Raw genomic sequence first — 15,820 nt, 5'->3', positions numbered from 1 at the left:
GCATCCTGAGTACTCACTAATGGTTCCTCATCATCCTGAGAAAAAAGTGACAAGTGGGGTGCTGCAGGGTTCTGTCCTGGGCCCCTTGTTGTTCAATGTCTTTATAAATGACTTGGATGAAGGAATTGAGGGGACGCTCATCAAATTTGCAGATGACACCAAACTGGGAAGGGTAGCTAACACCGCAGAAGACAGAATCAGAATTCAAAATGACCTTAATAGATTGGAGAACTGGGTGCAAGCTAACAAAATGAATTTCAAAAGGGACACATGTAAGGCTCTGCACTTAGGCAGGAAGAACCAGATGCACAAATATAGGAAGGGGACACCTGACTTACTAGCAGTACATGTGAAAAGGAGCTAGGGGTCTTGGTCATAGCTGCCAAGTTATCCCTTTTTTTAAGGGAAATTCCCTTATGCTGAATAGGCTTCCTCATGAGAAAAGGGAAAACTTGGCAGCTATGGTCTTGGTGGACCACAAGCTTAACATGAGTCAACAGTGTGATGTAACTAGGCTCCATCAACAGAAGTATAGTGTGCAGATAAAGGGAAGTAATAGCACTACTCTATTCTGCCTTAGTCAGACCACACTTGGAATACTGTGTCCAATGCTGGAATGTGTGCAGAGGAGGGCAACCAAGATGATCAAGGGTCTGGAAACTAAGCCTTATGAGGGGTGGTTGAAGGAGCTGGGTATGCTTAGCCTGAAAAAGGGGAGTCTGAGAGGAGATATGATAGCCATCTTCAAATATTTTAAGGGTTGTCACATAGAAGAGGGAGCATGCTTGTTTTCTCCTGCCCTAGAGGGTAGGACTAGAGGCAATGGCTTCAAGTTACAAGAAAGGAGATTCCGACTAAACATTCGAAAAAACTTTCTGACTGTAAGGCAGTGGAACAGACTCCCACAAGAGGTGGTGGACTCTCCTTCCTTGGAGGTTTTTAAACAGAGGTTGGATGGCCATCTGTCATGGATGCTTTAGCTGAGATTCCTGCATTGTGGGGGGTTGGGCTAGATGACCCTTGGGGTACCTTCCAACTCTAAGATTCTATGATTCTTTGAACACTCTCAAATGTGAACTGATCCAGAGTGCTCCAAGACATATTGAACACCACTCACTTAAGTGGATCGAAGAGTTAACAATTGCCTGAGACTATTATGACTCTTTGAGAACACCTGACGAGAATGACACAGACCCTATCAGAAAGGTCTACCCAGCAACGTAAAAAAAAGCATTTGAGTTTTTCTCTGAAGCAGTGATTCTCAAACTTATTTGTGTGTATTTGCTATAGGATCATCTCATGCAGGAGGAGGGGTGGGTACTGGGACAGGCCTAGTCAACAGACTGTGTAAGATAACTTTGAAGAGGTTAAAATAGCCAGTGAGATAATCTGTGTACCACCAGGTGGCACCAGGAGACTTTGCAGGTGATGGTGACCAGCCACATAGTAACACTTTGGCTATGTACCGTACTACTTTACAAAGGACGACCCACTATTTCAAGGAGTCCTCTCTTTGAAAAACTGTTTGGTCCAAGTCTGGTTCAACAATAAGGAACCACAAGAAAGGAGAACAAAGGCCGTGATGTTGCCCATCAACAATTTGCACCTGAAACAGCAGAATGAGCAGGCACCCGTCACACCTGATCAGTCTTCCCTACTATGGGGAATATGAGGTGTATTGCATTTCTGTTTAGACGAATTATTCCTCATGTGCATCTTGCTATATAATTCAGCATATTAATTTTTTAGGCAAACGTGTGCCCTCATGTGTCCTTTCTTTTTTAGGTAACACATTTCTACTTTTTTGGGAATGTGGACATCATTGCCCTGTCTTAAGGATCCTTGAATATTTCAGTCAAAATATTCTCTCTGTAAAAAAAAGCCCAGGAGTCAGAGAGGACAAGTCATTGACTATTTACATTATAAATAGTAACAGGAACAAGTGGTTATTGGATTAACCTCCTGCTTCCTACAAGTGTGCAAATATTAGTTTAACATATTCTATTTCTCTTCACCTAAGAAGTACCTGTTTCAAGCTGTTTCTGTTTTAAATCAAATGAATAAATGTTACTTTTTTTTGCCAGCTGTGTTTACCCTTGGAACAAGTTCAATGCAATGGGTCTCAAACTCATACAGCAATTTGTATAATAGAGGGAAACCATGGAAACTACAGCTGATTGGTACTGAGTATATAAAAAGGTAAAGGGACCCCTGACCATTAGGTCCAGTCGTGACCGACTCTGGGGTTGCGCGCTCATCTCGCATTATTGGCCGAGGGAGCCAGCGTATAACTTCCAGGTCATGTGGCCAGCATGACAAAGCCACTTCTGGCAAACCAGAGCAGCACATGGAAACACCGTTTACCTTCCCGCTGTAGTGGTTCCTATTTATCTACTTGCATTTTGACGTGCTTTCGAACTGCTAGGTTGGCAGGAGCTGGGACCGAGCAATGGGAGCTCACCCCGTCACAGGGATTTGAACCGCCAACCTTCTGATCAGCAAGCCCTAGGCTCAGTGGTTTAACCACAGCGCCACCTGGGTCCCTTACTGAGTATATATCCCCCACCAAAAAAGTACAATCAGCTCAGCATTTAAGACTGGAAGACTGTGGTGGAATAAATGTATTGTCAAAGAATGATAGGAAGAAACTGAATGGTTGAAGCCAGTCAGATTGGATTTTTCAAACTAAAGACAGTATTTATCTCATGTTAAGTTATGTCTCACGTGGAGATACCTAGTGCTTTCCTGAGGGGGAAAGTGGAAGATTCAGAAAGGCAGGATCCCTTCATGATATCGTCACAGCCATACGCCCTCACAGCCACACCCATTTTGAGATGATACAACTTTCTTTGGTTATACAATAATCTTATCATTATACAATAATGATAATAATTAGGAATGCATTGTAATAATGTAGAAATTAGCTAGATCTACCATATTCTGTGCACATACAGGGCCCCAATAGCTTTTTTGGAGTGACTAAAGTTGTGTTTTCTTTGAAGTGTCATTGTACGTAACAGAACTTGCTCACCATTCTCTTGAAACCAAAGCATCCTGTGTTTCCAGTGTTCACAAATGCTTAGCTTTGGTGCATACACTGGCTGAAAAGACTCATTTAATGGGCAGCTCTAGGACAATAGATACAGGGACCCTGCTGCAGAAATAGTAGTCTTCAACCCCCTGCAACTCCTGATGGCTACACCACTGAGAGGGAGGAATAAAAGACTCAAATGACATGTCAGCTCAATAACAAGGGATCTCAAGCTTCACCTTTTGGGTTCAGCAATTATGAATACAGAGGCCTCTGAAGATCATTGCAAATCCCTGTTTGTCTCCTCCCCAGCTTTTGGGGCACTCACACAGAAAGTGTGAAGCTTATGTGAAATTCCCTTCCACAGCCAAGCTTTCCCTTCAGGCTCAACAAGCTTTGGAGATTATAACTTACTTGACCAGAGGGACAGGATAGGAACTTAGGAGCAGAGCGAACCTGGTGGGTCAGGAAGGGCCATTTGGCTTTGGTTGAGCTAAAAAGAGACCTAGGATCTAGACACTTATTCATGTTGGGGCATTTAATAAGCTTTGCAACTAGTTGTGCTTATTGGACACACTCAGTTTAGAGCTGCAAATGTAAGCAACTGAGAGATGTGATTTGGTAAAATACTTTCCTTTTTGTTGGCATATCATTTTGGGTGTTCATTATTTATTCTGCGTGAATGTGTGTTCCAATAGCCCATCGTGCTGCATGCATCCATATGTGCATTCCAAGTGGAGGAAGGAGGGGAAGCTCTGGGTTTACAGGTAGACACCAAGCCCTCAGAGGGAAGGATCATGGCTCATGCAATTTTGTTCCCCTCCCCCCAATAAGGACATTTCTATTCATTAAGTCTTTTAAGAATAGCGCCTCTATATTTCCAGTTATTTCACCAGTAGAAATCAGAAGGATACCTGATGATTCAGACCCCATCATGAGATTAAATATTTAGAAAACCTTCATTCTCTTGTTGCACAAGGGACGACGTCACTTGAAAGACAGACCTCTGCTGGAAACCATGGAGAGCTGCTGCCAGTCAGAGTCGGTGTCTCTAGGCTAGATGGGCAAATAGCCTGGCTTAGTGTAACACAGCTTCCTCTGTTCCTGTAGCAGCCCTTGCAGTAAATGCTAGGAATGTGCATCAGCTCTATGTATGGGTCAAACAATGAGGCAAGTGAGGGTGATTCAAGGTCTCTCCTCCGCCATTGATGCATGATGTCAATGTGCGATTGTACAGCTAGACGAGAGTGGACAGAGACAGAAGACCCAAAGCAATGGGGGTGAAGGGTTTGCAACTTCAGGGGAACTGCACAGCAACCTGCAAGGTTCTCCTAAAACAAACCCAATCTTTCCTTGAAGCAACCTAATCATTACTTAAGTGCTGACCTCCACCCCATCTATCTCAGTCTGTAGGAAGTGTCCACAAAATTCCCAGAGGCAAATAATTTCAGGATGAATTTGTGAATGAATGGGGCTCGGTTTGACCACCGTCTATTTTTCGCAAAAGTCACAGGGGCTCTTCTAGTTGTCAAAATGAAATCTTGCCCTTGCCCTCTGCCCTTGCTGCCACTTAGCATCCTTGCTTTTTCACACACGGATAGACCGAGTTCAGAAAAAGAAAGATTATATGCACCGATGTGCACCGTTTATATTAGTTCAAGTATTTATCACATCTGGTAAGTATGCATACTGTCCTGCTGGTGTGTTTATTTAAATGTTGAAGTCATACAAAGTGTGATAAGCACACTTATTCAATGTCATCCATGGTCAGCAGGACATTTTTATAGATCATCGCTTATAAAAACCTAATAGTGCATCCTTCGCTGATGTCACTCTGAAGTTATGCATAATTATGCTGGCCTGCCATATAAAATATTTTCATTAGAGCAATGCAAAAGCATCTCAGGACAGCTCTATATTGGGATTCTTTGTGCTGTGATGCTGTATTGTGCCAGTCTAGCTTTAATGGACAAACACCCCTATCAATTCCCCTATTGTGTTTTTCAGGAGGCCCAAATAAACTAACTTTAGATTGCTCAGTTTCCATGCTTCACAGCCATAGATGTACCTTTTTATGTGGCTGTAGAGTTACAGAAAGCCCACAATTCATTTCATGGCTTTTTATCCGAGTCGCTCCATTTTCCAGAAATAGACAACCCTACATGACACCGCAGTGGACAAGCCTATCAAATGCTTGGACATGGTGAGTTTTCAAAATTTTTGTGAACTTGTTTATTAGGCAGCATCTGGCTCACTGGATCATTTATGGTGGTTTCGTGAAGTTTGCCTTGACAGGTCGCATGAAGGTCCCATGTTCTGCTCTGTGCATTCATTGGTGAGTCAGAGCACACATATCAGAAGCTGCCTTAGACCAACCCAAACTTTCTGCCCACTTGTTTCAATGTTGTCTTCTCTGACTGGCAACAGCGATCCAGGATAGTAGGCACAGATCTTTCACAGCATTAGTTTTCATAGCATTCGGCCATTTGTTTCAGTTGAAATGCAAAGGAAGAAGGATGATGGCATATAAATGTAATGCGTAGTGGTTGCAGACAAATTGATGCATGCCTAAGGGCTTATCCACACTGCCTCTTGTCCTGCAGCTCCCCCCCAGGAAATACCACTCTTTAGCGCTCAACTGGAGCAACCGGCAATTTGGGTTTTCCTCGGATTGCCATTTGTTCTGATCTGTTGCTAAAGCAGAGGTGTGACTCTGCTAAAGCAGAGTGTGACCAGTTCATCCACACTGGGGGCCAAGAGGGTGCTTCTGGTGGGCACCACAATAAAGATATAACATGGAGAGTGAGAGGTAAGGGTAAAGGTAAAGGTAAAGGTAAAGGGACCCCTGACCATTAGGTCCAGTCATGACCGACTCTGGGGTTGCGGCGCTCATCTCGCTCTATTGGCCGAGGGAGCCAGTGTACAGCTTCCAGGTCATAGCTAAGCCAGGCACCAAATTTTGGCACCACTCGGGGTGCTGCTGAAATGTGAAAGCCCAAAGTCCACCACTGGCTAAAGAGCTGATTGTCTCTTGGGAATGAGCAGGCTCAGGAGAAAACTGCTTGAAGAAAGTGCAGGTAAAATGGAAATCCGCCCCCCAGGCCCATGCTTTCTTAGGCACAGCACAAGCAGAAGTGTGGAAGCACTCTTAATCTGGATCCAACCGAATAATTCATCTAAAGGCACAGGCATTAAGCTGCAACCGTTATCTTAAAGCAGCCTTCACCAGCCTGGTGTTTTAGACTACAACTTCCATCATCCCCAGCCATAACAACCATCCCCCCTAGGCGCCTTACAAAAATAAACATTGGAAGCACAATATATCACTATCGACACACATCAACACGTATGAACACATATTAAACCAGCAAAAATCATTTGGAAAAGGCGGTGCTTCTTGGGGCTGAGTTGTTGGCAACACCTGTTTTAATTCATTGTTTGGTTAGCATGTGTGGGTGAGAGAGGGATTATCCTAACAGCTACAATCAGTGGTGCAATCGTTACTAAAAATGAATGGGGCGCCAGTTTGTCTAAAAATAGAAGGATAACAGTTTATTATAGAGCACAACTTGCTCCACAGTTGTTCAGAAAGTCAGACCTTCGTCAGTGACTTGAGAACTTTTGGCTGGATTTATGTCACTTGACAGATTGTCACCAGAAACTCTTAGGATCTCTTAATTAGACTTTCCAGGGCCAATTCTCAATGTTCACTGAGACAGTAATACTGGCAATCAGATTGTTCAGCAGACGGTGGGCGGGTGATGGAACATCAGGAATATAATCAGGGATAACACGGATAAGACTGAGCCCAGGAGAAGAGGGGCTGTAATAATAACATTTAGAATCTTTGCAAAATGCAGACAGATGTTACAGAAAAGAGCTGTGAAGAGCTGGGACAACCCTCTTGAAAATCCAGGGGCAGCACCATCAAGATTAGTTTCCTTTGGATGAGTGAATATTGTGGACATAGGGCACCCTTGTAATATTTGATGTGTTTACAAGAAATCAATCTGAAAGACACAGACCCTCCTTGAGCAGGTGGCAGATCCCCAGAAGCTCACATTTGCACTACATATTTAAAGCACATTTGACACATGTGGTTTCCCCAAAAGAATCCTAGGAATGGTAGCTTGTTAAAGGAACTGTAGTTGTGTGAGGGGTGAACTGCAGCTCCCAGGATTTTTGGGGGGGAAACCATGTGTTTAAAATGAATGTGAGCGGGACACTTCTCCCAAAAATTGCATCCTAGTTTCTGGCTAAGTCCAGCTAGGGAATGCTCAGCTCTCTGAAGCACTATCTCTGTTTCAACCAATCGACTACCTCTGTGCCAGCATCCTGGGCCAGCATGGTTGGTCCTCTTCTGAGGGGCCCCACCACCACAGGGGAGTCATCAAGAAGATCCAGTCCTCCTCTTCGCCATCACCACCTGCTTGGCTGGCTCACTTGCTTCTTGCTCTGCCCTCGACAACAGTGGTGGTGACAAGGAGGAACAGGAGATGATGGTAAGGATGGTGGTGATTAAAGGATTTATGAATCGCCTTTTCCATGTTTGTCATGTTGATTTGCAAACCTATCATAAAAACAAATAAGAATAGTTTTAAAAGTCATACAAAAAGAACCTTTCCCAGCATCATGTACACTTTAAAAAAAATTACTTTTGGCTGCTGTGCTACCTGTGCTGCCAATATGTGGTTTGTCCCCTTGGACTTCTCTGCAAGTGGATGTCAGGAGTCTGGCAGTGCTGTGGCAAATGATGCTGCTAAATCCACATTTGCTTTTATTTTACTTAAAGTGTTTTTACTCCATCCTTCCATCAAAAGAAGGCTTCTTGAGAGACTTCCTGTGATCAACAAGATGGCCTCTGCCCACAGACTTGCAAGCTAAAAAGCATGAAAAGAAAAAGGAAAGTGGAGGGAGAAAGAAAATAACAAGCTCAGGTTTTACTAGATACTTGTTTTTCCTTTTAGAATGGAGGAAGGGCAGCTTGTCTATATTGTGAGGTTTTATCTTCCCCAGTAAGGCTATTCCTCTTGCTGGGTGTTTATGTCTGGGATCTCATGCCATTGTCACTGAAAAGGAATTTATGGGCATCCTGCACAAAGGTTAAAATGTGGCCAGGCATGCTTTGACTGATTGTGTAGAGAGGTCCTCTCTTCAAGTCCTTCTCTTTCTTTTACTGCACCTCAGGGAAAGTGGAAGATAAAAAGAGCCACCATGCTGTCACAGGCCAAAGGTCATCAAACCAAGAATCTTGTCTTGGTTAGTTATCAGTGTGTCATTCCAGCTGTGTGAATTTTGGCTTTACTTAATACACAACTGGTTCTCAAGCTAAAACTTTTTAAAAGGGAACACTCAATGACAGACCAGCATATAGACAGATCTAGTTTGGCTCATGAATACGTTGTTTTCCTAAATCTCTTTTTAAAATAGTGGATGTTGTTTGCTGCAGCATTGCTAGCTTTGCTTGTAAGTGTGCCACTGGCTGATTTTACTGTGAAAAATGCTCTTTTGACTGAACATTTTACACAAATTAATAAGCTGGTTACAGGTAGGTAGCCGTGTTGGTCTGGATCGAAGTAAAATAAAAAAATTCCTTCAGTAGCACCTTAAAGACCAACTAAGTTTTTATTTTGGTATGAGCTATCTGAAGAAGTGTGCATGCACACGAAAGCTCATACCAAAATAAAAACTTAGTTGGTCTTTAAGGTGCTACTGAAGGAATTTTTTTATTAAATTAATAAGCTGTTTTTGTTGTTTACTATGGAAGCTACACAGCCTTGTAGCACACAACAATGATGGTTGTCATTCTTTAACATTTTGGGAATGACAGCTAGAATAAATTTGCATTCACATATACACATACAAAGCTGCATAGTTACCCTTCCTTCCCCCAAAATATAGTTGTTGTTGTTGTTGTTTAGTTGTTTAGTCATGTCCGACTCTTTGTGACCCCATGGACCAGAGCACGCCAGGCACTCCTGTCTTCCACTGCCTCCCGCAGTTTGGTCAAACTCATGTTGGTAGCTTCGAGAACACTGTCCAACCATCTCATCCTCTGTCGTCCCCTTCTCCTAGTGCCCTCAATCTTTCCCAACATCAGGGTCTTTTCCAGGAAGTCTTCTCTTCTCATGAGGTGGCCAAAGTATTGGAGCCTCAGCTTCAGGATGTGTCCTTCCAGTGAGCACTCAGGGCTGATTTCCTTCAGAATGGATAGGTTTGATCTTCTAGCAGTCCATGGGACTCTCAAGAGTCTCCTCCAGCACCATAATTCAAAAGCATCAATTCTTCGGCGATCAGCCTTCTTTATGGTCCAGCTCTCAGTTCCATACATCACTACTGGGAAAACCATAGCTTTAACTATACGGACCTTTGTTGGCAAGGTTATGTCTCTGCTTTTTAAGATGCTGTCTAGGTTTGTCATTGCTTTTCTCCCAAGAAGCAGGCGTCTTTTAATTTCGTGACTGCTGTGACCATCTGCAGTGATCATGGAACCCAAGAAAGTAAAATCTCTCACTGCCTCCATTTCTTCCCCTTCTATTTGCCAGGAGGTGATGGGACCAGTGGCCATGATCTTAGTTTTTTTTATGTTGAGCGTCAGACCATATTTTGCACTCTCCTCTTTCACCCTCATTAAAAGGTTCTTTAATTCCTCCTCACTTTCTGCCATAATTTCCATGCAGGAAAAAGTACAAAGAGAAACTCTATGGACCCTGAAGCTGCAGCAGCCCTTGTAGCACACAGGCTTTCCCCCAATCTGGTATGAGCAGGAATACGACCTTGGATATAGGTGTCAGGATGCTGTCAGCGGCTCCTGGCCGGTTGCTCAGGAAGGTATAAAGACAAGGAAAAGTTTCTTACTTACAGTCCTTTTTTATTTCAATCTTTACAGAGAGAGGCTATATAACCCAGCCTCTTGGATAATGGCATTGTCCCAAGTGAATCTCCACCCCCTTCTCTCCCACTTCCTCATTCGTCATCATCATCATCTCCTCTATGGGTGCTGATATGTGCCATCTGTCTTTGAGCGCTCTGCTCTCCTAATTTTAAGACTTGCTGGGTTCTGGGAGATGAAGGGTCTGGAATGCTTTCTAATGACGTGTCAGCTGCGTGTATTTTGGCTCAACCATGATTTTCCAACTTTCCCCTTAATCTGCCTCTGAGCTACGACTTCCTTCAAACCCTTTTTGTAAATCTATACTGTCTCCCTCCTCCTCCTCCTCCTCCCTGGAAGGGTCAGGATGCGGAGGTGGTCTCCACCATTCCTTCTCTGCCCAGTCCCTGACACTCAGTGGCATATTGTCCCTCGTTGAGGTGAACAACTCACAATGCCAGATCAGTATGTGGAGCACGTGAGTTGAGTGAATCTGGGATGAGACTGGCATGTGGTGTGAAGTTGTTTTGTGAGTACTTCCAAATCAGCTTACATTATCACCTGCTGAAAATGAAGGATTAACAAGATCTCCAAGATATTATTTGAGTTGCATTGGGTACTTAATGACGCTCACTCAACATAGATACTCTCCAGGCTAACTTAATGCTGTGAATTGTTAGTTACGCCACATCTTTTTTTCTTAAACTCAAATAGCACAGTTCTATACATGACTACTCAGAAAAAAGTCCAGTTGAGTCCAATGAAGCTTATTCCCTGGCAAGGATTGGGAAACTGTTGCCCACTGTATGTTGTTGGATTCCAGCTTCCATCAGCTCTGGCAAGCATGGCCAATGGTCAGGGATGATGGGAGTTGTAGTCCATTGGTATTTAGAGGGCCACAGGTTCCCTATCCTTGGTATAAAGATGACACCACTCCCACCATTGTTCTCTGTCAGGCTTATTGTTGTTGGCAGGGTTCCAAAGAAAGAGATGCACACATGGGGCAGTTTCCTTGCCAGCGGAAGCAGCTCTGAGGGAGATAGGGAGCAAAGCTTCAACTCTGCATGAAGACTTCTCCAACCCAAACCTGTGCATGCCATTTCTTCGGATCCTTTCCACTGTCTTCTGTGTTCTCCTATGTTTCTGCAACAAATCTGGACAGTTCTTTTGTCCAGCCTTTTGGTGAGCCAATGTGTGACAGAAGATCCAGAACTGGAAAAGGTTTCAGTTCAGTAGCTGGGTAGCTAGGAGCTGAAATCAAAATGACATCAATTTAAAAGGTAAACAGCTGTTAAAAAAAATAAGCTGGTGTTTTTGTGCTTTAATTTTCAGTTGATCTACTTGGAGAACGAGCATTTCCAGTGCTATGGTTCTCCAATTATCATCCTGTTGATTCTACAGCCGTAATAAATCTGCAAAAACATATATGCCTTCTAAAGAACTGTTTAATTGAGAGGGAGAGGCAGTGCTTTAAACTGGTTTGCTTTTGGTTGTGTGTGTGTGTTTTGAATTCTGCTTCCTTTTTAATTTGACAAAATAGTAAAATCTTCTCCCTAGGCAATTTCCAACTTGATCCAGCCCTTCTGTTGCAAACTTCATGCTTCATATTGTTTGTCCGGCTCTTAAAGTGATTTGCTACACCACACAGCTTGTGAAATCAAGTTGCAGAAGGGCTAGAAAGAAATCAGTCTTGTGCATTTCACAGCCGAATATTTAGGCAGATGCAGAATTAGTCAGTCCAAACCAGTTCCTAAAAGCTTCCAGTTCCAGTGAACTCTCTCTCTCTCTCTCTCTCTCTCTCTCTCTCTCTCTCTCTCTCTCTCTCTCTCAACTCAAATGAATGGGAAACATAAAGTAAAGCATGGAGGATGTGCAAAATGAAATCTGGCAAAAAATAGAATCTGTATTCATTTATTTGGTTCCATTTATGATTTACTTCCCATAAAATACATTGAAGCAATTCCACAGTACAAACATCAACAATGTATCTATTGCTGCAGGCTTCCATAAATCCAGATGTTTTGGACTACAAGTACAACTTCCATCAGCCCGTCAGCATGTGTCCAGTTTTTAACAGTACTTGAAAAGGGAACATGAAGATTAATACAACTATTTTAAAGCTATTTATTTGAACTCAAAAGTTAGAAAACAGCACTTAAAAGGGAACTACTGTGCAAAAATTACTGGGAATGAAACCAGGTATCAGAAGCATTGTATTTTCTACCAAAAGGATGCATCCTATCTAGATTTCTCTGAATTGTGCCCTGGATTCTTATTGTTTGGGATATGTTCCACAAAGCCATCTTGTTTAATAAGCTGTGCCAGACAGGAATGGCGTGGGCAAGGGTTGATTGCCTGCCAGTGTGAACTGAGAGAATGGCTGGCTTAAAACCCTGCAATCATTGCTCTCTGCCACTATATCATATCTGTCAAAACATTTATTGAGGCTTTTCATATTACATATAATATAATATGAATGGGTCAAACTGCTTACATAAACAACCACAAATCTGCTTCCATTTCCCTGTCTGCAGCTTTACATTTCTTGTCAAGTGCAGATGCAACAAAGCTGGCACAGGGAATTGCAGGTGCATTTACATTCTGAATTGCCTCTTCAAAGGAGGAGGCAGATATGTGGTAGGCTTGGCAACCATTGAATAAATATGGGAGCAATCCTAACTCCAGTCTGGGAGTGGCAGGGCTGAACAGAGCAGCAGAGACCCCACTATATTCAAAGCATCTCTGGTATGGTGGATGGGGGGGGGGTGGAGATTGGATTGCTTGATAAGGGCTATTTTGTGCAAATGAACCTCAGCATTAACACCACATTTCTGAATAAATCAAGCCGGATAGGTTTGTTTTGTTTTTTTGCTTTTTAAAAATTGTGTTTTGTTGATTTTCAAAGCTATCAAGTCTGATTGTTGTAACAGTACAATGGAGAAAGGTTAATTGTCCTTGATGACATACTGATATTGTCGCCATTATTACTAGATATTGTATTGGATGGAATGACTGGGTTCTTTTTCGAGAAAAGGGTGTGATGCATGAGTATTAGTGCAGTGGGAACAAATGTTTTGATTGGTTTGAAAAAAAAACCCAACATCAATAAAGTTCATGTGCCTATTATTATTACAACTGCTCCAAGTAATTCTTTCTATGAATTCTTTCTATGAACACAAGCAAATGGCTTGTGTTCCATCATGCTTAAAAGCAGCTACTATTGTCCCAGTTCCAAAGAAAATGCCAATTACCTGCCTGCATGACTACAGACCTATTGCATTAACATCCGTAGTGATGAGATGCTTCGAAAGACTGGTCCTTCAACACCTTAGAGCCTGTTTTCCACCGGACTTTGATAAACATCAGTTTGCCTATACAAGAAATAGGTCCACAGATGATGTGATAGCTACCGCCTTTCATCTTGCAGCAAGTCATCTAGAGAAACAGGAGAACTATGTCAGGATGTTGTTTATTGATTATAGCTCGGCTTTTAATACCATCCTTCCGGACATCCTCATTTAAAAGCTGACTGACATGAGCCTTTCTTCCACCATCTGTGACTGGATTAAAGACTTTCTGATAGATCGGACACAAACAGTGAGGATTGGACATGTAACATCTAATTCCTTAAAAATCAGCACTGGCACACCACAGGGATGTGTGTTGAGTCCCTACCTATATTCATTGTATACATACGATTGTGTATCATCTGACCAGTCTACTGCAATTATTAAGTTTGCAGATGACACCACCATAATGGGTTTAATAACAGGTGGAAACGAATCAGTGTATAGAGGGGAGGTCCAAAAAATATCTACATGGTGCCCAGGGAACAACATGCACCTTAATATAAGCAAGACAAAGGAGGTGGTGTTGGACTTTTGGAGGAAGAGAGGAGAACTAGCCCTGCTGTACATTGGGGAGGGCTGTGTGGAGAGAGTCTCTTCCTTTAAATTCCTAGGAGTTTATCTCAGTGAAGACCTTACTTGGAAAATCAATACAACCCAGGTGGTTAAGAAAGCCCAACACAGACTCCATTTCTTCAGAGTATTGTGAAAGAACGATGTCAATCAACATTTGATGATCTCCTTGATTATCTCCTTCTAAAGGTAAAGGTAAAGGGACCCCTGACCATTAGGTCCAGTCGTGACCGACTCTGGGGTTGCGCGCTCATTATTGGCCGAGGGAGCCGGCGTATAGCTTCCAGGTCATGTGGCCAGCATGACAAAGCTGCTTCTGGCAAACCAGAGCAGCACATGGAAACGCCGTTTACCTTCCCGCTGTAGCGGTTCCTATTTATCTACTTGCATTTTGACATGCTTTCGAACTGCTAGGTTGGCAGGAGCTGGGACCAAGCAACGGGAGCTCACCCCGTCACAGGGATTCGAACCACTGACCTTCTGATCAGCAAGCCCTAGGCTCAGTGGTTTAACCCACAGCGCCACCTGGGTCTACTGGTCCACAATAGAAAGTGTCCTTTTATACTGCATCATGGTGTGGTATGCTGGTTTGACATCAACGGATAGGAAATGCCTACAGAGGGTGGTGAATACAGCACAAGATATTATGGACTGTCCCGTGAATCCACTGGATGACATCGCGGAAGAACGTTGCCTCAGGAGAGTGAGGAAAATTATCAGGGATGATTCACACCCTGGCCGGCATTTTTTTGATCTCCTGCCCTCAGGCAGAAGATATAGAAGCATGATTAGTTGCGCCAACAGGGTAAAGAACAACTTCTATCCATGGGCTATTAGGCTGCTGAATGAAAAGATAACAACAGGGCAACTGACTTGCAGGTTTGGTGGGTGTGCGTCAGTAAACAAGGGGAATTAAGACTAAGAGAGCTGAGTGGGGGGTGTTTGTGTAATCTCACTGTATACAAGTTGTACAAGTGACGATAAAGTATTTCAATTTCAATTCTGCTTATGTCCAGCTTGTAGGTATTTTTGTATCCCACCTCAATTATGTTTAGATACTCTGCATCAGGTTTTCATTAGTCTGAGACCTTGCCAAGATCATGTCTTCAATTTCATATGCACTTCATGAAATAATTTGACAGCCTAATCCTACAATATCGTCATTAAGATGTCTGAAATATTTAAATCATAAACTATCAACCAAAAACACATAAGAGTGGGAGTCTACAATACACACACTGGCAAAAACAATCTCGTGGCTTCAATCAACTTCTCTGAAGAAAAAGAATAAGGTTAGGTTATTTGTAACGGCTAATTTTTCTTGCAGATATCTGCTGCAGGAATCTTTGGTCTGTAACCTCATTTACACTAACTAGAAAAATGCTGTTTCTATGAAAGCAGAAAGTTTCATGCATTCTCTTGATGCTTTGCCTATCATATGCTTTCAATAATCAGCTTTGTGATAGAGTGGACAATAAATTTCATGAGGCTTTTAAAATAAAAAGGCACTAAACACAGTTTATGGCTTTATAAAGAGATTGACCACACACAACATGGAATGTTCCCCAATGTATATTTATGGTGCAACAGGCAAAATAATTTGGCTTTAACCCTACAAATAGGTTCTTCGGATATTCTCCCCAGATTTGTGATCCTATCCAGGCTACACTTCGTTTTAGCTCTTTTACAAATTCAAGACATTACTTTTTCTTTTCTGAACCCAAATGCTTTAAAGAGAAAACAGAAGGAGAACTTTGGATGAGCTTTAATGCACTGTGGTAATATGCAAGTGATCAGAAGAGACCTCAAATCACAGAAGGCAATAGTTCAGAACCCCCCATTGAGCTGAAAAAATGATTCATCTTTAGCTTTTTTGTTTTTGTTTTAAAGAGATTTTGTTTGAAGGAAGAGTGATTTAGTAGCAAAGTTACAAGAAACCTTAACCCTTGGATCCAAAATATTTGCATTCTGTTTGAAGAAAGAGTAATTGAGCAGCAA

The sequence above is a fragment of the Zootoca vivipara genome, chromosome 8 (assembly GCF_965207765.1).
Source record: "Zootoca vivipara chromosome 8, rZooViv2.hap1.1, whole genome shotgun sequence".
Classification (NCBI taxonomy): Eukaryota; Metazoa; Chordata; class Lepidosauria; order Squamata; family Lacertidae; genus Zootoca; species Zootoca vivipara.
The sequence above is the reverse complement of the archived record's forward strand: the minus strand, read 5'-3'. Positions refer to the sequence as shown.